We start from the raw sequence: 22,765 nt of genomic DNA, 5'->3' as shown, positions 1-22,765 counted from the left end.
CTCATGGCCAGCCCCATAGAGTACAAATGGTGACACTAATTCGGGGTTCCAGAGACCATGTGACAACCAGAACCTGGTTTTACTTTGGGATTGGACCCTGTCACTCAGGGGTCATTAGCAGGGACTTTAAGCCCATTGCTTTGGCTTCAGCCTGGCCGCAAATGTCCAGTGACCCCTGTAGTAGTGACATATTCTTACCAAGGACAGAGTAACCTTTCTTTGCAACCTATCAAACTAGGAACAAGTTTGTCCAGATGCATGTATGTTCACATGTGAACATGTCTCTTTATGCATGAGCACATGTCTGGTTTGTTCAGATGCATCTATGTTCTGGTTAATTCTTCTAGTGACTGCCTTGGCCACTGATTTAGCTATGGTAAACTAGCCCAGAGCTGTTCAAGCTAAGTGTTTAACACTCGGGCCCCAGTGAGGGCTGGGGAGATTCTCCTATTTTGGGACTTATGTGCATTGGAGTGTTTTCATCTGTTGGAATGTTTCAGTCACTAAAAAGAATGAGGCAAACTTTCTTAAAGGAAAGATATCCATGGCAACATTGTGTTTTATTTTATTAAGTGAAATATGTTGGCTGTAGGATAAATGGATGTGTTGTCTATTCCATTTTCCTGTACTGAGTGCAGTGTGCAAAAAGTGCTATATCAAGTGCATCTCAATAGTGACCTTGGAGATTCGAATATGGCAGCCTGTGCTTTTTACTTAATTTACCTGTTTTTCTCTCTCCTCTTGTTGTATCTCTAATGTGAATATTTAAACTAATATAATCTCTTATCAATATGGATGTAACCATTGGCTTAATCCAAGATGGCCATCTTAAAGCAAGGCCTCTTATGTGCTTGAAGAATGAACTTAAGAGTTTAGGGGACCTGACTTTCTTGTAATCGGGTTTTTAGTCTTAGCATATATGCTGTACAGATCCTACTTGGTAAAGTAACACAGCCTTTGGTGAAGTCTTTGGACCCCTTCTTGGGATGATGTTTTAAGTACATAAAATTAAATATGTAGACTTACAAAAGAAGTCAAATATATGCAAATATATTTAACAAAATATTATTTTAAATTATGATACAGTAACATGGGTTCTTGGTGCATTAAAAGAAAATATTGAGCTTTAGGCCTGACAGCTGTTATAATCTAGAATTAGCAACAGGTAAGAAGTGATATTTTTGAGAACTTTACAAAAATAGAATGTTAAAGGAAACTCTCCCTGATTTCCATGGTGACAAAGCTAGATGCAGCAATACTATGGAGGTGTGTCACTTGACTTCATAAGCTAAGGCAGGACCTTCCTAGCACAGTCAAGAGCAGTGAAATCACAGATGGCTTCCCATCCCACAGCAGAGAGGCTGGCTGAGCTCCCAGAAGGATGGGTGCTCTCACTGACTGGGAGACACTGAGTGCCACTGAGCTTATCCCCAGGTCCGGTGACTTCATGGTAAAAGGAAGGAAGGGCTAGGGGGTGGTAAATGTATGTCACCTCACACATAACTGTGAGGTCTATTGGTGGTGACTTGGTTGAGGCTGTTGGAAACAATCATGTGACCCTCCTGATTCTAAGTGGAAAAGATTCCACACATGAGTGTGTCTGCAGTGGTTACTAGAAGGGAGAGAGAAAAGAGATCTGAACACAGAGTTTTATTCCTGAACTAGAAGCACCAATCATTAGTTTTGATGTTCTAATGACCCTGAAATTATTGTCTTCTAACACTAAAATATAGATCTTGTACCCAAACAACAATAGCACAAGTGTTTTAGTCCTTCATAAGATATTCTGTGTGTGTGTGTGTGAGATCTATGGTATATATGTATGTGATTTATCTATGGTATAAATGTGTATATGGGTATATGTGGGATGTGAGATGTGTATGTAATATGTATGTGTGTAATATATGTGGTATATAATGTCTGTGTGGTATATGTTGTATGTACATATGTGTGTGTGATATGTACATGGTATATATGCATGATATGTGTAATGTATATATATGTTATGGTACATGTGTAATGTGTGTGGTGTATGTGTGTATGGTGTGTTTGTAATATGTCTGTGGCATGTGTATGTGATATATGTGTATGATGTGTTTGTGTGATGTATGTGGTATGTACATGCATATATATGTGGTATGTATACATGATATGTATGGTATGTGTGTGTGCATGGTATGTGTATGTGATATGTATGCATAGTATGCGTATATGTGATATGCATTGTGTGTGTGATATGTGTATGTGTGTTGTGTTTGGTGTCTACATGAATATATACGTGGTAGTGTGCGTGGTATATGTGGTATGTGAGTGTATAATGTCTGTGTGGTATGTGTGTGTATGTATGATGTGTGTGTGTTATTTGTGTGATGTGTGTATAATGTGTGTGATATGTGTGTGGTATCTGTGTGCTGTGTGTCTGTGGTATATGGGTGTGGTATTGGCACCATTGCTGTAGTACTCAGGTTGGCCGTGTCTTCAGATGGATATTCCACTGAATGAACTTGGAAGCTTCACCTCCAGAGTATTACTGATAAGACAGTTACTGGGAACAGATTGTCTAGAAAGAAAACAAGAGTTAGTAAACACAGTCCTACAAATGAGCCATCTGGAGATTTATTTACGTAAGAAAAGAGGAGTGCTTTGTTATTTTCAGGCTGGAGTTTGTTTCTTTTTCAAGTAGCCACAAGGGTGTATTTGTCCTGAGCACACATTGAGCTTTTTAGTGGAGATCTCTGAAAGCATGAAAAGTAAAGACAAGAGCAAGCGTACCCGTGTTCCTTTGGTTGTTTTTTGGAGAAGGGAAGATTAGAGAGACGGAAACAGTCACATTTTTTTCCCCTACAACACCGTTTTTAACTGTTTCGAAATAGCTGCTGTGCTCTCCCACCCTAGTTTTGAAATTGTTTATTATTCCCAAAGTGACAAATGAGAGCTATTTTCCTTCAGCAAGGTCACATTTGGAGACACTCAGCCATGTGCAAATGCTGGACTGAAGCATGAATCCCAGGGACCAAAACCTTGACACAATTTGGTTAGCGGTGGGAGCGGTGACCTGGTGACCCAGAGAGGCCCCTCCGTGGGCATGGGACCAGCTCTGCAGAACCACTTAGTTCCCCCCTCCCCCAGCTTACTTTTCCTCTACTATCCTCAGGAAGTGTACATTTTAATGGTCCTCTCTTCCCAGGAATCCTGACCCCATAACCTTTCCTGCCTGGCTCGATTACCAACCCTCCTGGATCATTCATTCACCCCTGCAGTGTGAAGAACACAGGCTGGAGAGGGCCAGTGGCTATCATACAGGTGTTTCAGCTCAGCCAGGTACACCTGAGTGTTCTCTGCATCCTGTGTTGGATGACAGGACTGAGACCCTGACTGCATTGTTGGCCACACCTGCACAATGACAGCCTGGGTAAAAATAGTCCCGTTTGCCTGGGCAAGTCCTGCTTGGCTGATAAAATACTAATTAACAAGACAGTCACTGGAACAGAAAGATAGCTTTCTGCTCCTGGACTGGGCTGGGCTGTAAAGCATTCTACATGTTTGTTCTGGAAATTGTATAGCTCAGGGCAGTGCACCTTTATAGGGGCAAGATGAGGCAGGATGGAAAGGCTGAGCAGGTCTGCTGCCCCAGGGCTCCTAGAATCAGGAGCAGCTGCATGAAGGACAGGAAGGGAATTCTGAAGAGCAAAGTTAGCAGGAAGATAATTACCTGATGATAGGACTGTGATGTGTTCCTGGATGGTGATGACAATGATGGTGATGATGATGTGTGTGTCTGTGTGTTCGTGAGGGTGTGTGTGTTATAAGTATATACATGCAGGAGCCTAAGCGTAGGCTCAGGTTAACTGGAGACTTGGGAATGCATGTCCCATTTTCTACCTGGGCAATAGCAGGAAGAGCTTCTATATAAAGTCCCTAAAGCTGTTACTAATCTGAAACACATAGATGATACCAAAAAAAAAAAAAAAAAGTTTTTTTAAAGACTAGCAGAATGAGTCTGTAAAGTGGTTACTATGTAAGCATGGGGACCTGAGTTCAACTCCCAGAAACCACATTTAAAAAAAAAATCCAGGCATGGCAGCATATGTTTATAATTTCTGCACTGGGACATGGAGACATATGTGTTCCTAGAGCTCACTGGCCAACCCGGACAGCCTACTCACCTAGATCCTGGCAATGAGAAACCTGTTTCAGAAGACAAGGTGGGTGGTTCCTGTGGGATGGCATGGAAGGTTGTGGTCCTCTGGCTGCTATACACATCTGCATACATACCCACATATGCATAAGCACACATGCACACATGCACACAGAGAGAGGGAGAGAGAGAGCAGAGAGAGAGAGGAGGAGAGAAAAAGGGAGAGGAGGGGAGGGGAGAGAGATATGGGGGGGGAGAGAGAGAGGAAGAAGGAGAAGGAGGAGGAGAGGAGAGGAAGAGGAGGAAGAGGAGGAAGAGGAGGAAGAGGAGGAAGAGGAGGAAGAGGAAGAGGAGGAGGAGGAGGAGGAGGAGGAGGAAGAAGAAGAAGAAGAAGAAGAAGAAGAAGAAGAAGAAGAAGAAGAAGAAGAAGAAGAAGAAGAAGAAGAAGAAGAAGAAGAGGAAAGAGACACAGAGAGAAACTGAAATGTAGAAGGTTCTGGAAGCTGTGCTCTGGATCAGTACCTTACTTGGAGTAGATGTTTCCAAAATATCCTCTCAAGGAATGCACAGGGGCCTGACCAACAGATGGACTGGAATTTTAAGAGCAGTGTGATTGTCAGGCCCTAAGGCTAAGGCCCTACCTATCCCAAAAGAGGAACTAGTGGGGACCTGTTTATTGTATGAGTGTCCTGAGACTGAGAGAGGGTAAGTTCAGTAAGACTACACAGCTATCAACTGAGAGAGAGAGAGAGAGAGAGAGAGAGAGAGAGAGAGAGAGAGAATTTTTGTGGGCACAGCCCAACTTCAAAGCCCACCTTCTTAGTTGTTACACACAGCTGAATTTGATCATATCCAAACAGTGAGTTGCTACAAGATGGGAAGGCTGTGAGAAGGGCAGGAGACCTGAGCTCCTGACCTGAGGATTTACCCACCTCTGGGCCAGATGCCACTGGCGCTGAATGCTGTCCCAGAAGCCACCATTGTTGCTATCGTATGCTGAACTACTTCTGATGTGTGGAATGGGAACAATAAAGTTGCAGCATCTTGAATCTTGCTTCTCAAACTTTCATGCTTACATTTAGGGGGGACTTGAAAATGACTTTGAGGATGATAACGAAATCTGATGGTAATGAAAGCCTCCTAGCTCAGTGATTCCAAGGACAGCCGCTCTACTTAGAACATCTAACAATTCTGCGGACTATCAACAGGTGTTAGAAGCTACTCTAAATTAAGACATGTTTTTACCTGGATTTGTCTGTTGTCATTAGGAACACACTCTTTGCCCATATTTGAAGAACAGTCCTGTGTATGACCATGTTACAATATGACCACATGACAGAGACCATACTTGCTGAAAAGTGGCCTCTTAGGTCCCTGCAGATTGGGAATCTCCACTTTAGGTACATTGCAACTCTAAAACAAGAGGGGAGCGGATGCTTTCAAAGCATCACGAAGGCGCCTATCTCCTAAGAACCAAAGAGATCTTTGATATATTCTGTACTCTAGCATTTGGGCATACAGCTAGAATGGAAGGTTCAGGAACAAAATTGAGCCCAGAGAAATGGAAGTCTACTTTGACTACCGAGGAAGGGAAGGGATGAATCGTCCCACTAAGGCATCCTATAGAGAAGCTTCCAGTTTTCACCACTGAAGGCCTTCACCGAGAGTCCCAAGAGGAGTCAGGGAATGTGGCCTGTGCTGGAAGGGAGGCTTGGCTCTCCTGAAGTCAGGTAGGTGAGCACATCTCACCCTCCCACTCCCCAGGCACAGTTGGCTCTGCTTGGCTCCCTCTTACGCTTTCAGTACTGACGCCAGGAGCAGCGAATTCCACAGGCACTTGGTAGGGCTTTATCTGATTGTCCCTCTCAGGACTGACATAGAACAACTCACTGCTGATGGATATGGAAGGTAATTTGATACTAATATTATGCTATTTTTTCCCATGGGACCCATAAGCAAGAACTGGGCCTTATTAACCATTTCTCTTTTTGTCTTTCCTACGTTTGCAAAACTTTAACCAGCCAGAACAAATTTGTGTGCCATGTCATCATTCGAGAACCGGGGTTGGAATTTCCTAATATTTCTGGCATTTTCAACGTGAGTGCCAAGTAGGTTTCTTTCTCCTTACAGAGGTTTAGTGCTTCAAGATGCAGATACCAATGGGCAAGGGCTTCCTAAATCCTGACATACAAAACTTACCTATGGAAGGCAAAGGTACTAGCGCTTTCTTCTCACTTCTGCCACATATGAAGTGAGGTTACATTGAGGTAGCAATTCTGTCCATCACTGTAAGAACGACACTGTCCGTTTTGCTAGGCTTTCGAAATGTAGTGGCAAATATTCACAATAGTAGTGAACAGAATCTAGTAGGCTTACAGTTCTAACTTATATTGGGGCTTTACTTCTGGAAGACAGCCTATAAAAGCAGCAATTTACAGGAGGGGGGAGAAAAGGAGTGGGTCTTGAGGCATTTGGTCAGGGCAGACATTAGTTCCATTTAGGGCTCAAACCAGCCCTCAGGTAATTGTAGGTCTCTGCATTAGCTTGTCAGAGCAGAGAAAGCATGGAATTCGAGCTAATCTGATGGGCACACGATCTGGGGACTGGGTGCCAAGTGAGACCATGGAACAAAAGGACACATGTGTTTACAGGGTGGAAAACCCCCAACAGGACATAGATTCAACTGTTGGACACATGACTCTCTGGGGAGCCTTAGAAGGCTTGTCATTTTTGAGAAGCAGGCGTTCTTTGTATAAAGCCGTAGAACTCAGGGCCTCTCAGTTGACAGAGGCATTTGGCCTGGAGTCTTTTGAGGGGCAGTTTTCAAGACAGAGTTACTTCAACAATTTCTCAAAACTCTCTTTAGGAATCCTGTCTGTCCCAGGAGTCTGAACATTCACTTCACCTGATTCAGGACAATGAAGGGAGGCTCCGCCATGTTCATTTGGCTTTAACTGGTCTAGGATGGGGTTTAAGAATTCTGGTATGTAAGCACTCTCCCATCTGACTGCAACTGGACAGATGTGAGATCCACAAGAGCCTGAGGGTTGCTCTGGATTAAGATCCATGAGCCTGTCATGGTATATGTCTGCAATCACTGCTACTTGTGACGATAACTCTGGAGTATTGCTATGTTTAACGCAACCTGGGTACCCTAGTGAGACTGTGCCTCAAAGTAAAATTTCCCATAAGGGGTGAGGGCCAGGGGTTGGGGGTAGGGTAGGGATGGTTCATTTGGTAAAGTACTTGTCACACAAACATGAGGATCTAACCATTCCCAGAATCCATGCAAAAGAACCAGGCATCCTGGTGAAAGCTTGTTACACCAGCAACTGGGGAAAGGGGAGAGATCACTCCTTGGGATTTGCTGTCTCACCAGCCTTGCCTACTTGGCAAGCTCCAGACCGGTGAGAGACCCTGTATCATAAAACAAATTGCATGGAGTCTGAGAAATGACAACTAAGGTTGACTTTTGGTCTCTACATGCATAAGTGTGTGTGTGTGTGTGAACACACATGCACAGACACACACACACACACACACACACACACACAGGCTGAGGATATAGCTTGGTGGCATAGTGCTTGTCTTCTACGTGTGAGGCTCTGGCCTCTAAACAAAACAAAGCAAGTCCAATAGTAGGTAGAGCTGGCTGATGTCCTGAGAGGTAGTTTAGGCTACTTGAGAAGGAAGTGTTGTAAGAATGACTCGGGACGGAAGTGTGGACAAAGCTTGGTGCTTTGTGCTCTGTGGTTCAGGGATTTGTCTTTCCAAGGGAGTCGATACACTAGCAGACTGGCTTGCTCAAAGCACAAACACATCACAACTGAAAATGAGAGCAGCTCTCGCTCACCGCTCTAAGCAGGAGCAAGTGTCTCAGAGCAGGCTGACTCTTGACCCTGTTTCCTCAGACTAAACCTCAGGAGAGTTTCACTGAAAGGGGAATAAAGAGAACGGAGGAGAAAAAGCAAAGATTTAAATTTTCTGTTTGTGAAGGCACTCACACCCGAGCTTCAAGTGGGGCTTTAGGTCTTCCCCTGCATGCTCCCCTCTTGGGGACAAAGGTGTTCGCTCCTGTTGTTAAGATGGTTGGTATTGGGACACTAAAACAGTCAGGTATTTTAATCACACAAGTTAGAACTTATCCAGTTCAGAAAAAAAATTTGTTAAAAGAGTAAATCAGTATACATCTAGTTCATTTTTACTGATTTAAAATGGATGTGTAATTGATGGTTTTAAAACCAGATCTTTTGTGATCTGAAAAGAAATGCACTCTATACGAAAATTTAAAAGTACTATATTCTGATTAAATTAAAGGATTTGAATTCTTTCAAAAATAGAGATATGGCAATAAAATAGTAACTAAAACATGGGCAGATAAGTGTCTTTTCTGCTTGTTTATCTGAGACAGGGTCTCCGCTCTGTAGCCCAGTATGGACTTGAATTTGCAATGATCTTCCTGCCTCAGCCTGCAACCGGCTAAGATGGCAGACAAGCGTCGGCCTCATGCCTGACTTGATCCATGCCTTGAAAAACTAACAGGATAGGATGGTCTTTTTCTACAGCATTCCATGTTACGTTACCAAAAACAGTGGGCACAATTGCTGTGTGCCTGTGAATGTTCACAGGGAGAGAAGGCAGAGGTTGGGAACAGGGCAGTCCTGTGAGAAGTGTGACTTCATGCAAGCCCTTGAGCAGTGAAGACTGAGACCTCACTGGAGATGCCAAGAGCAGCATGAGCAGCAGGCTCAGCTGTGTGCTTTAGCAACTTCGGATGCTGGTGAGCAGGTGCAGGGATGAAATGACAACTGTAATTTCTTCTTTCCTTTTTTGGGGGTCTAATTTCTTTAATTTATATTTTGTTGCTTTTCCCCAGCATTGTATATAGATTGTATAGATGGACACTGTTATGAAATTTTAATTTATGTGCATTACACACTTTGCTTATATTCATTGTCTCTTCCTTTCCAGGGTTTTTGAGACAAGATCTCAGGACCCCTACTTTGTAGCCCAGGTTGGTCTAGAATTCACTGTATAGCCTTGGCTGCCTCAAATGCACAGCAATCTGCTTGTGTCCGTTTTCCCTGAGGTTTTAGGCATGAACCACCAAGTGTGACTCTTTGCTTGTATTTTTAAAAATATTAGTCATGCAGGTCCAGGAGCTCTGTGAGTTATGAATGCGGAAGAGTTTGCAGATGGTTTAATTTACATGGATTTTCCAGAGGGACATGAACAACTAGCCTGAGAGAACTCCATTCTAGGACCCAACAGCGACGCCTTCCTCCCTTCCTCATTTGACAGATGTTCTCTGCCACCTCCTCTATGCCTGGTGACAGTACACACCCATCTGTGAATGCAGGCCTTTGTCTTGGTGGGGTTCTCTAAAGGAATAGAAAGAGAACGTGAGGCGTGTGTGCGTGCGTGCATGTTTAAAAAGTATGTATGTACTGTATGTATACATATGTATGTGATATGCATTTGTTACATTACAGAGAAGGACACACACACACACACACACACACACACACACACACACACACACTGACAGGAGAAACAGACAGGAGATTGGCTGGCTGGCCCATTAATGGATTTTAAAGGAACTGATAGCTGGAAAGGCCAAACTTGAGGGAGAACAGGCAAGCTAGACCTTGGCAGGAGAAGCAGGCAAGAGACGATGTTTCACTTTAAGTGTAAGGCTATCTGCTGGCAGAATTCTTATCTTCCAGAGGTCAGTCTTCTTATTATTAGTGCCTTGACTTTTTTGGACGAAGGCCATCAACACTGTAGAGAATAATTTTCATTAGAAGTCTATTGATGAAAGTATTAGTCTCATTTAAAATATCTCTTCTTAGAAACATCTACAATGTTTGACCAAATGAGTGGGTAGCATGACCCAGCCAGGTTGACCCATGAAATTAGCCGTTATAAACTGTAGCTCATTTTGTCTGGCCAGGGTGGCTGGCTCCCTGTCAGTCACTCTCAAAAGTGTCTGGTGAAGAACTCTAGGAATTAGCCACCTTAGTGACTGGAGACTTGCCAGGCCAGGCCAGGCCAGTAGACCATAGAGGAAACTTTGTTCTATCTGCAGTTTCTTCCTAGAGGATGGGATAAAAAGTTAGTAGCAATAGTATATGCACAGAATTCAGGAGCCTCTTCCATCAGTCCCGTTGTTTAAACATTTTTCTCTTGGCTAAAGTTGTAGAGAATCACATTCTGGCCTCGACTCTAGCTTGGTCTTTCCTTTCTTTTTGACAGGGAAATCTCCAATGGCCATTTTTCTGTCATCAATAGCATTAGTGTAGTCAGTAGTGACAGCACAACTTGCTTAATGGAATTGTTGCTCATAAAATTTGTATGGCATCTAAATTTTTTCTAGATTATACAATGGATAACAGTTTTGCATTTTACAAACATGGAAGAATAAGGATGCATATGTGATAGGTCCTCTTCACTGTCAACTTGACTACACTTATGAACACCTAGGAGACACACTTCTGGGTGTGTCCATGAGATTGTTGCCTGAGGGGATTCACTGATGATGAAGGCAAACCTATTCTGAATATGGGCATTGTTATTTCCTGAACCAGGGTCCTAAACTGCGTAAAGAGAACAAAGCTAGCCCAGCATTATCCTGACTGGTAATGGGATGTGACGAGCTAGCTCATACTCCAACAACTATACTTTCTTGTCATTTCCTGGTAAGTCACCCAACCCTCTCTGCTCTGTACCCTCAGCCTGTGATCCCAAATAAACACTATAACCTGTTAAGTTGCTTTTGTCAGAAACTTTGTCACAGTAATACATGTAGCCCACCCTGCTACACAAAAATTCATACTTTTACACGGTTCCTTCTAGTCCTTTTCACGCAGATATGCTTGTTTGCATAATTTTAATAGTCTACATTTTAATCCTTTCCCTGTTGTATAATAACTCATGATCTATTACCTTCCATGTCTTTATGGAGATAGGAATCTCGTCAAAAGGATGTATAGTAATTTAATTAACCAATTCCTATTCTTGATTCTTGGGTTCTTTCCACATTTTATATCATGTTGCTGTGGCTTGCTTTTCTTTAGGAAAAATGTCAAAAGACGGGATCACTGAGCCAAAGAACAGGGGCATTTTTATCATTCGTAATGTATGCTATTTTTGTTGAATTAGATTGAATCAAGTCGATTTTTTCTAAGGATTATTTTCCTTTTATTTACTTATTTGGTTTTTTATATTTTTAGTGATGACCTGCTTTCCAATTGTGACCTCTGCAGCCAACACAGCACACAGATGCCATCATGACGCCTTGATTTTTTTTTTTTTTCACTCACATCTTTTTGACAAAAATATTCTCTGGGGCTAAAAGCGTCCTTGCCTAGTCCTTGCTCAAGAGAGATTTATAGCTTGGAAAATCTGAGTGCAGTATCTGCAGCCATTTTTCAACCAAGAATGGAAAAAAAAAAGCAGTTCACACTTACAAGGCAATTTGGATTTATTTTTGGTTCTTTGATAATGTTGAGAGCCTTTGGAATGCTCCGTGCCATGGCTTCGCATGGAGGAAGAGTCCCAAGGTGAGAGTGGACAGAATCTGGAGCAAACATTTCAGAAAATGTTTAAGCATCTTCCTATGTATTTCTGTTGCAATGTTTGGGGTTTCCTATGGGGCATCAGTGGGACACGGTTCTATTTCGTTGAGTACATTCTGGTAGATACGCTGTGGTTCTCACTGGGGCACAAGAAAGAAATGTGTGTTAAGAAGTAAGTTTAAAACTCCATGTTAGGCCTGATGCTGAACTTAAATAGGAAGAAGTACGGGAATAGATTCTATTTTAGAAACATTGTTATCTTTTTGACTGTGAGGTTTTCAGTTGGTAAAAGTTAACTCATGTAAAATCAGTGGGCTGTAGTGTGACATCCCCACATGGGCCTAGACCAGCTTTGGTTCTGTCTAGACACAACTACCCTTTCTTGCTCATCCTCCCCTCTCCATTTCCCTTCTCTGACTTTGTCTCATCTTCCTGTAATACTCCCTCTTGGAAAAACTACTAACAGTTGAACTTTTTCTCAGACATCTGGGCAGTAGATGGCACTTTTATATCTGGATTCTTCTTGTGTTTAACCCTCTAATGAAAGTACTTTTCATGCCTCCCTTCAGTTAAACAGCCTAGTGTTGATTTTTTGAGTTACCATGTGGAGAACCAATTGATCACTACGTGCTTGAACTCTCTCTGAATCTGCTATGCATATGATGGTTACACTAAAATGGTGTAGTTTAAGCAAAATGATTTTAATACTGTTTTATAGCTTTATGCGAACTTATTGTGGATCAGATCTCTGTTCCTGTTTATAGCTAAATAATATTTCATTGTGCACATATGGCTCATTTTATTTTTCCTTTAGTTGATGGACATTTGGCTTGCATGAAATTTTTAGGCTTCATTTGAACAACACAGCTATGAATGTTTATATATGAGCCTTGGATACTCTGCTGGCTAGTTTTATGTCAACTTGACACAAGCTAGAGTTACCTCGGTTGAGAAAATGCCTCCATAAGATCTGGCTGTAAGGCATTTTCTTAATTAGTGATTGACGGATGAGGGCCCAACCCATTGTGGTTTCTGAGCTGGTGGTCCTGGGTTCTATAAGAAAGCAGGCTGGGAGGCTGGAGAGGTGGCTCAGCAGTTAAGAGCACTGACTGCTCTTCTAAAGGTCCTGAGTTCAATTCCCAGCAACTGCCTGGTGGCTCACAACTATCTTCTGGTGTGTCTGAAGATAGCGACATTATATTAGTAAATTAATTAATTAATATATTTTTTAAAAAAGGAATGCTTTAAAAAAAGCAAGCAAGCAAGCAAGCAAGCAAGCAAGCAAGCAAGCAAGCAAGCAAGCAAGCAAGCAAGCAGGCTGGGCAAGCCACGGGCAAGTCAGGAAGCTTCATTTCTCCATGCCCTCTGCATCAGCTCCTGCCTCCAGGTCTTGCCCTGCCTTGACTTCCCTCAGTGATGGGTTGTCACCTGTAAGTGTAAGCTGAAGTAGATGATGTACACATGTGGCAGTCAGAGGACAACGAGCAGAGTCAGTTCTCCTTCTCAACAATATAGTTCACCAGGTACCAGTTTCATGTCCCGGCTTGTCAGCAAGTACCTTTACCCACTGAGCCATCTTGCTGGCCCCCTCTTCAGGCTTTAGCCATTTCTGTTTTGACACTGTTCATGCACAGATCTCCTAAATGCCCAATTTACTTTGGGGGATTAGCTTTTGAATCGAAAAGCAATTATCCCATTCATAAAGCTTTCTCAATAAATATCCCATTCAAATCTTTTAAGCAAAAATGATTTCTGTGCCTGCCTAGTTGAATACACAATGTTAATTCCTTGAGTCTTCATGGGGAGAACCAAACATTCACCAAATAATTGATTACTCCCTGAACCTGCTGTGTATGTGATGGTAATAATAATTTTAAGAAAAGTTTCTTTTAAGCAAAAGTCTTTTTAATAACATGTATACAGTGTTTCAAGAGCGTTTCTGAAGTGAACATCAGCTAAGTGGGAGAAGATGTCCTACATGCATCCTAAGGCTCAAATTTTCCCTTTTAGGCTTCAGAATACAAACGCCTTAGGCATTTGATGTTAACCTAAAATGGTTAAGTTGTATGAATGTTGGCCATGAGGATCCATTTCCTTCCTTTTTAGTAGAAAGATGATATTAGCTGGTGTAATTATATCCCTAGGTGGCATTAACCACAGGATTGAAGGGTAGGCTTCCTTCTGGCAAGCAAACCTCGAGTTTTGACTTGCTGCTTCTACAGCGCGGGTGGATAATCAGGCTACATGTGAAGGGTGGAATTAGAGTGTAAGGTTGCTGATCCGTATTCCACGAGCTGAGTATTCCCGTGCCAGCCCAGAAATATCTTACCAGTGCTGAAGTGTTCAGTTTTTCTGTGGCTTCTCCAGACCCTGTAAGTGATCCTGGAGGCAGATTCTAGTACATTCCATCGAAGGGTCTAATTATGGTTGTAATGGTTATGGAACATTTCAAGCAAAATCCCACATACCCCACCTATATCTTCTTGTTTTTCCTGAAAAGGTCAGCAGTTGGAGACAGCTTGGGCTAAGTCACTAAGAAATAAAGTCAGTAGGAAAAAAAAAAAAAAAACAAAAAAAAAACAGAGCATTGTGTTGCTTCTGAGCGAAGAACTCCAGTTGTCTTGTGCATTCTGACTGACGTGATTTGACATGCTCATTTTTTTTTTTGTCTTCGGGTTTTGAATAATTGCTTCTTGCAGAAAGCCTGTATTTTCTGTACTCTGTGGTTACCAAGCTGTACTTGACTTTAAAAAGAGTAAAAAAAAAAATGTATCCTTGTGAGAAATTGCTGCTTTGTGGAGTACAAATGAGAGGTTTCATGATCTTTGAAGCCAGGAAGGCCAATTCTGGCTCCGAAACCCTACTGCCAGAATGTCTCATGCTCTTTGTGGCTTTTTCTAAACTGAACTGTCCTTTAGTTGCCACAGAAAAGAAAAAACTAAAGGAGACAGGCTTTGGATAACAAGTTTTGGGGTTCAGAAAGCAGAGAATTCCCCACAACTCTTCAGCCCAGAAATAGAAGAGCAGAGTACTCTGGTTCTCCCAGGAATAAAGGTTCTCTCAACTAGGGGTCATTTTGTTTCCCAGGGGACACAGCAATGTCTGGAGACAATTTGTACTGTCACAAACAGAGGCCGTACAGTGATATTTAGCGGTGGTGGTCAGGGATACCGGAGCACATCCACAAAACCCAGGCTAGATCCCACTGCAAAGTACCCTGGGGCACCACACAGTTTGTTCACTAGCCAGCAGGTGCCAGGTTCCAGCTTCACAAGCCACAGAGGGCCAGAGAACTGGGAGGAGACCGGTATCACAGCCAGCAAAATGTTCTCTTGTTTGGCACTGCTCTTCTTGGCGCTGCTTTTAGGGTGCAGCACCATCAGAAACACAAAAGGCAAGCTTCTCCCCCGGTAGGAGAGGGCGTGGACCTAACCCATGGAAACCCCAGACTAGAGTCACCAGAGTGCATGTGGCAGCTGCTGCTCCTCCTCCGCCCCCCAGCAGGCAAGACACTGCAGGCCTGGGCTGATTTTCTTCCTGTCTTTGTCAAGTGTTTCATAAAGCTTGCCCCAGGTTAACTTTCTTCTTAGTGGTTAAAAAAAGTGTGTTTTGGGAGAGGAATGATCCCTTAAGCTTTTACCTTTCTTGGAAGAGCAAAGACTGTGTGGCAAACAGATTAGAATGTTGTCCAAAGTCACCAGAATCTCTACACTGTTTGGAATTGGGCTGACACGTGAGTGGGTTTTGACTTTCTTTAATGTCTGCAAGGGTGTCATGTCACTCACAACTGCCCCCCCTCCCGTGTGAGTGTGTGTGTGTTCAGGACAGATGACAGCCTTGGGGGGGGGGGGTCATTCCTCAGGGTCCTGTCTACCTCTTTAGTTTTTTATTCTCTCTGGCTTTGAATTTGTTGAGCGGGCTGGGCAGCTTGGCTGGCCAATGATCCCCAATGACCCATTAGCCTCTGCTTCCCCAGCACTGGGATCATAAATGTATGTACTATGATGCTCCTTTTAAAACACATGTTCTGGAGGTCAAACTTGGGCCTTCATGCTTGTAAGGCAAGCAGCTTCCCAACAGAGCCATCTCTATTGTCCAGCTCTCTAAGACAATTCCCCCCCTTCCCCATTGTCTACTGCTCATTTGCAGTCTTCCCTCTGTGTCTGAAGTCCCACCTGCTAAGATTCCCCACTGATCCCAAGGCAGGAGAAAGACACAAGAAATACCTTCATGCCAGCACGCTGGTGACTTTAGCTGATATCCCTTCTAAGGTTTGGTTTTTTTTTTTTTTGTTTGTTTGTTTGTTTTGTTTTTGTTTTGTTTTTTTAATTTAAAAAAATTGTCTTTTATTTTTTGTTTGGTTTTGGAGCCCACTTTTTTCCCCCCACACTGTAGTCCAGGTTGTTCTAGCACTCATAATATGGCCTAGGCTGGTCTTGAATATTCAGTGAGACGCCTGTGTTGGCCTCTGCTAGGATTACAGGCATAAATCACCACCATACCCAACCCCCCTTTCCTTATTTGTAATTGGTTGTTATTGTGTATATGTACATGATGTGTAGAGGGCGTGCTGTGCTGTACATATGGAGGTCAGACAACTCTTTGGAGTAAGTTCTCTCCTTCCACACTTACATGGGTTCCAGGGGATCAAACTCAAGATGCCAGGCTTGCTCAGCAAGTGCTTTTACCCACTGAGCCATATAGCTAGCCCCTTCTAATGACAGGTCTAGAGTGAGTGGCATAGACTCACAGGGTGATTTCTACCATGGCCATTTCAGAATTGATGTGGAGTGGTGGGGAAGGATGGGCTGGGCATCCTCATTCCCTTCATACCCCTATAGTGAGCCAGCCCTGAAGTGCTCTGCAGCAAATATCTGCCCACAGCCAATGGCTCAGTACCATGAATACAAGAAGGCAAATTAAGTGTTCTCTGAGGTCTGCCATCTTCTATTCATGTGACTGCATATTCCATTCTCAGAACAAACTTTTGAATGGACAATGGATATGTGTTGGAGGAGGGTCTTGTGCAATGTGTATTCAGATACTGATTTCTGTGCCCTGAGATCTAGTTACAGTCTGGACACAGGCATTGCCATGATCGTTGTGGTGTAAAGAATGCTCCCCAATTATCTCTAATTGGTGAATAAAATTGGTTGAACAGCCAATGACTGGGCAGAGGTGAGAGAAAAGCTGGACTTCTGATCATCCAAGGGAGAAGAGTAAGAGAAGAATCTGACAGGGTGAGGGTCCAGGTGAAGAAGGGCTGTGAAGTAGGTGGAGGAGGAAGAAGAAGGAGGAGGAGAAGAAGGAGGAAGAGAGGGAGGAGGAGGAGGAAGAGAATGAAGAGGATAAGAGGAAGAGGAAGAAGAAGAGAAGGAGGAAGAGGAGGAGGGGGAGGAAGAGGAGGAGGAGGAGGAAGAGAAGGAGAAGGAAGAGGAGGAGGAGGAAGAGGAGGAGGGGAGGAAGGGAAGGAAGAGGAGGAGGGGGAGGAAGAGGAGAAGGGGAGGAATAGGAGGAGAGGAGGAATAGGAGGAAGGGAGGAAGAGGAGGAGGGGGAGGAAAGGAAGGAAGAGGAGGAGGGGGAGGAATAGGAGGAAGGGAGGAATAGGAGGAAGGGAGGAAGAGGAGGAGGGGGAGGAAGAGAAAGAGGAGGAGGGGAGGAAGAGGAAGAGGGGAGAAAGAGGAGGAGAAGAGATAGAGGAAGAGGAGGAGAAGAGATGGAGGAAGAGGAGGAAGAGAGGAGGAGGAGAAGAGGAAGAAGAAAGAGGAGGAGGAAGAGGAAGCTGTCATGAGGTCATGCATGAGGAAGAGTTGCCAAGGGAGGTCTTCATGAAGTACAAACAGCTACAGCAGGGCAAGCCAAGGAGAAACTAAATGCAATTACTCAGGGCATGTGGCTAGGAAATAACTAGATAGCATAGAAGTTTGGAATATCTGCCCAGTTACTGTGCTTAAAGCTTGTTGAATAAACCAATAGGTGTCCATCTCAATTATCTGGGAAGTAGCCGGGTTAGGAAGAACTACTCCCTTTAAATTTCATCCTATAGATATGCTTTTGTTTGCAGATGGGGAGACACAGGTGCCAGAAATCCAATAACTTATCAAAGGTGATAGAATTCTATTACCTTTGTGATTTCTAGATTCTTCCATCTAGGAATTCAATGAAAGGTGTCTGAGCTGGAATTTCACCCCAACTCTACTGGAAAATTTTTGTCATTTTGGAAGAGAGAACAGCAGTTAAGGGATTGCCTCTATCAGATTGGCCTTCATGCAGGTCTGTGGAGACATTTTCTTGACCAGTGATTGACGTGGGATGGGCAGGTGATCTTGGGCTAAAACAGAAAGCAGGCTGAGCAAGCCACAAGGAGTAAACCACTGTGTAGCAATCCTCCATGGCTTCTGCTTTAGGTCTTGTTTCTAGGTTCCAGACCTGACTTCCTTTCATAATGGACTGTACCTGTAGGCTGAAATAAACCATTTGCCGCTTAAGGTGCTTACACCATGGTGTCTCACACAACAATAGAAAGCAAATTATCATACACACTTAATTAAGGTAAACGTGGATAATCTATGCACTTAACTTTCACATTCAGAGATACAAGCTGAGACATGTGCCCATTAAATCTTGGGGATCCTGATCCTTGGGGAATGGCAGAAGCTCTGTTCTTTCCCAGCACATCAAGGGGTGTCTCAAGCAGATGCATATTGCTTCATAAGCAATCATAATGTTCAAGGATAGTTTTCTATCTTGGAAACGAGAACCATCCATTAATACTTCGCTGAGGTGTTCAGCTGAAGAACTGGGAAGCCACTTCAATGCTGGAGGAGATCTGATCTGATTTTCTTTAGTAATGAAGGTCTTTCTAGCTGGGCATAGGGATGGCCTGGAACTGTCTCAGCTGGCCTGTGACACTGTCACACTGTAGCTAATGCAGATCAAAATGGGCCATAAGCACACAAGGTATACTAGATTTGGAAGAAGGTACAAAAACATAAAGTATTTCTATCACCACAGATCTCCTGCTTACAGTTTTGAATCTCAGAGCATTAAGAGGGAGAGGCATTGGAGTTTTGATGGCCTGAGTAGCAGCAAGAGTTCATTGTCCAACCTTCAAGCTACCCTCATCCCACTCCTTCCTGTTCCAGGGAGGAAACTGGCCACTGGAGAAAGCATCCACGGCACTTACCCAACACCAGACTGTGGTCTCACGTCATCTTTGCAAGGCAAGAGTATTCCCTCTCCCCACCAGGGACAAATGAGCTCTTCCATTCTGAACAGGTATCCTCAGTATTCTAATGGGCAGCTGGACTTAGGGGTTGTCTACTTTCCCTAGACCTGTCTTCCCTCTGGCCATCCAGCATGACTACTTAGAAGTTCTTCACTTCTGTGGCACTAACATTCTCCTTAGCCTGTCAACACAAACAACAGCTGTCAACAGCTGGGCAACTTTTCCAATGCCATTTCTGGGCACACTGAACCTTTCCAAATGGTATGTCCAGAGAAGCTGACTTCCCAACAATTCATTCTATACTATTGGCGGAGTCCAAAGATTTCCAGGTAGAGACCTCATGAGTGAGTATGTGGCTTGCCTTCAGGATCTAACTAAGTGACATCTGGAGCCTTCTGCATCCTGGGAACATGTGTGCTGGGCACAGCCCTTTGTCAATTGCTGTTTAGATGTTGGGTTTTGATGTTTATGCTGTTCTTGCTCAGGCCTCAACACTCTAAGTGGGAGAAGGAGTTTGTTTTAGCTTCTCAAACCACAACCTCTCGACGAACTCAACAGAAGTCCTCGAGTCCTGCTTCATACTCTTCATATCCCAGAACTCCTTCTGTCCAGGGACACCTGCCACCTCTTGTGCCCCCTGCTCTTAGAGGATACCAGCAAACTGGTTCTTCCCATTGCCTGTTCTCCTGTCTCTGTTGTCTTCTGCCATCCACTGTGTGGAATGAAGACAAACTCTCAGACAGTCTGCAAAGGAGGAGGCGGCCAGATTTTCTGTTTCCTCACTACGCATTGGACTCCATCTGTTCATATGCCCATGTCTACCTGGGTTCCTGAGCACACAGAGCATCAGGGTTCTGCATCTCACTCACATATTTCTTCTTTAGTTCATTTGCTCAGTGAGTAAGGAGTATCTGAGTTTTCATGCATCAGTGACAGTGACTTGCTCTCTGCCTCAGAGAGTCCTAAGCAACTACAGCAATTCCTTTGCTTGTTAGGAGCCTTGCTTCCGCCCCTAAGTAAAAATCTTAATAGAAAAACTAAATGACTATTGTGACTAAAAATGAATCAGTGCTGAACATGTTCCTGGCTTCTTACTGATAGCTCTGTCCTGTAAACATGCCTCTCCATGTGGGAAGCTTCCAAGTGGGGCAACTCTGCTCCAAGGCATCTAGAACCATCCAGGGGTTGCCATGATCAAGGCAATGGCACATGCCCAGTGCTGCCTAGTTGTTGAATGGGCACCAGCCATTTTCTGGCCAATCTTCCTGAATTTTTATCTCCTACATGCCTATGATCTGTGGATCTTTACCAAACTGTTACAAACTGTTTTCATGGGTTTGTTTCATTTGAAACTAGATGAGAAGACTTCCTTCTTCCTCCCCCTCCTCCCACTTCCCCCCACAACCTTTCTCCCTTCCCATGCCTATGAGAAGCCTTTGGACATTTTATATGCCTGACAAGTTTGGGATAATTAGAAAAGCAAACATTGTATTGGAGTGCCACCAAATTCTGCCCAATAGAAACTTAGCTTCTTCCCTTTAAAACAAGACTATTGTACAGATTAATATATATATTAAAGGTTTTATATGTATACATATACATATACAGACACAGACACACACACACACACACACACACACACACACACACACACACACACACATCCTTCCTAATGTTTTGATCAGGACAGGGTGCACTTGTGTTTGGTGAATTAGCATGATCCTGCAGTGGTCATAGGCATCTTGACTCTTGGCTATGGCTCTCACATGGCTCATAGGGATGTGGCTGTCTAGAACTCCCCATGCTTCTTTGGAGGGAATTTTCCCCATCCATAGTGCATAGATGCCATGGCCTCTTCTAGCGCATCTGGAGGAGACCTTTGGCTACAACAGGAGGCAGGCGGACCTACATTCTTCTGCAGTGCTCAGCAATCTCCATGAAGAGGCTAGCTGTGATCTTGAGTGCGACACCCAGAAAGACAATCTGCATCTACTATTTGCATGGTCCAGCCATGCTCCAGGTGGCTCCCATGGACTGAGGAAGACGGCAGATTCTGCTGGAGCTCCGGGATGTGACTGAAGGTCTTTTTAGCTGCCTGACACACCTCTCGGCAATAGACTACCCTTCCTTTTCCATCTCATTCTTTTTCACTGCCCAGACCTTGCTGTCTTTGGAACTTCTCAAAATGCTTCCAGTGCCAAGATACTAGACTGAGGAGGCTACGTGTCTTAGTGAGCAACATCAGGCTGTGGTTAAGTCCTATTTGCTGTATTACTTAATCCGATTTCACTGATTCATTGAGACAGATGCTGTTATGTCCACTTACCGTGTAAGAAACTGAGACTCAGCTCTGTTTATCAGGGACATTAGGATTTTACCCACACCAGCTTTCTAAAGCTTGACTCAAAAGCCGATGGTCACTGTAAATAATGATGCAGAGAAAATATTTAATCTACAGAGAAACCCAAATGCTTCAGTAGCACAGAAGCACAATTTATTGCTAGCCGATTGATATATTAGTTACAAATCAGATTACAGTTTCCATAAAGCTTGTCCTAAAGAGGCTCTGTGTGGCAGTGATGTGAGCAGACTATAAATTATTTGAGTGCTTGAGAGTTACTAAACTACTTGTCACTAAAAGAAATTACTTATTCAGATGTTCTTCAACTGCAGACTGGCTGTTTCCCAGAACTACTGAGAGTTAGCACTTAACATCACTGGCTAGCTCATTGGGCCACAGAAACAGTTTGACTTGCCAATAGGTTTAGCTTCCTCCTAGATCCATCTATCAAAGCTTATGGTAGCTTCAACTCTGTGGTAGTTTGAATAAAAATGGTCCCCATAGGCTCATAGGGAGTGGCACTATTAGGAAGTGTGGCCTTGCTAAAGTAGGTGTGGCCTCATTGCAGGAATTACATCACTGGGGTAAGGCTTTGAGGTTTCAGATGCTCAAGCCAGGCTCAGTATTATTCTCTCTTCCAGCTGCCTATGGGTCTGGATGTAGAACTCCCAGCTACCTCTCCAGCACCATGTCTGCCTGTGCATTGTCATTTTTCCTGCTATAACAATAATGAACTAACCCTCTGATGTGAGCAAGTCTCAATGAAATGCTTTCTTTGATAACATTTGCCACAGTCATGATGTTTCATTACAGCAATAGAAACCCTAAGACAGAAGTTGGTACCAGGGACTTGGGTGTTTCTGGGATAGGCCTGACTGTGTTTTTGTTTGGGGGAATATAGATTTTTAGATTAGGAAAGCAGTTGAATACTTTAATCTGGGGCTCAGTGGTTTATAATAGGATGTGGAGGACAGTGGTGCTGAAGGTAATTTGAACTGTGTGTGGACCCTGGCTCAAGAGGTTTCAGAAAAGGAGAATTTTAGTATGTGGCATAGAGATAGTTCTTGTGATATTTTGAGGAAGAATGTGGCTGCTTTTTGCTCTTGTCTGAAGAGTCTGCCTGAGGCTAAGGTGAAGAGTTTTGGCTTAACAGCTTTGACAGAGGAGATTTCAAAACAGTCTAGTGTTGACTAGTGGTTATTAGTGGCCAGTGTTATGCACATATACAACGAAAAGAAGCAAACTGAGAGTTCTACATCAAGATCATCAGGCAGCAGAAAGAGACACTGGGCCTGGCTTGAGCATTGGAAACCTCAAAGCCTAGCCCCAGTGACACACACACAACAAGACTACACCTCTTACTAGAGCCACCATCTGTGAGTCTATGGGGGCCATTTTCATCCAAACCACTACAAGCTGCCTCCATCAGAATTAATCTCCAATGCTTCATGCTTTATATCCTCTGAGACTTACTGAGCCA

The sequence above is a fragment of the Arvicanthis niloticus genome, chromosome 1 (assembly GCF_011762505.2).
Source record: "Arvicanthis niloticus isolate mArvNil1 chromosome 1, mArvNil1.pat.X, whole genome shotgun sequence".
Classification (NCBI taxonomy): Eukaryota; Metazoa; Chordata; class Mammalia; order Rodentia; family Muridae; genus Arvicanthis; species Arvicanthis niloticus.
The sequence above is the reverse complement of the archived record's forward strand: the minus strand, read 5'-3'. Positions refer to the sequence as shown.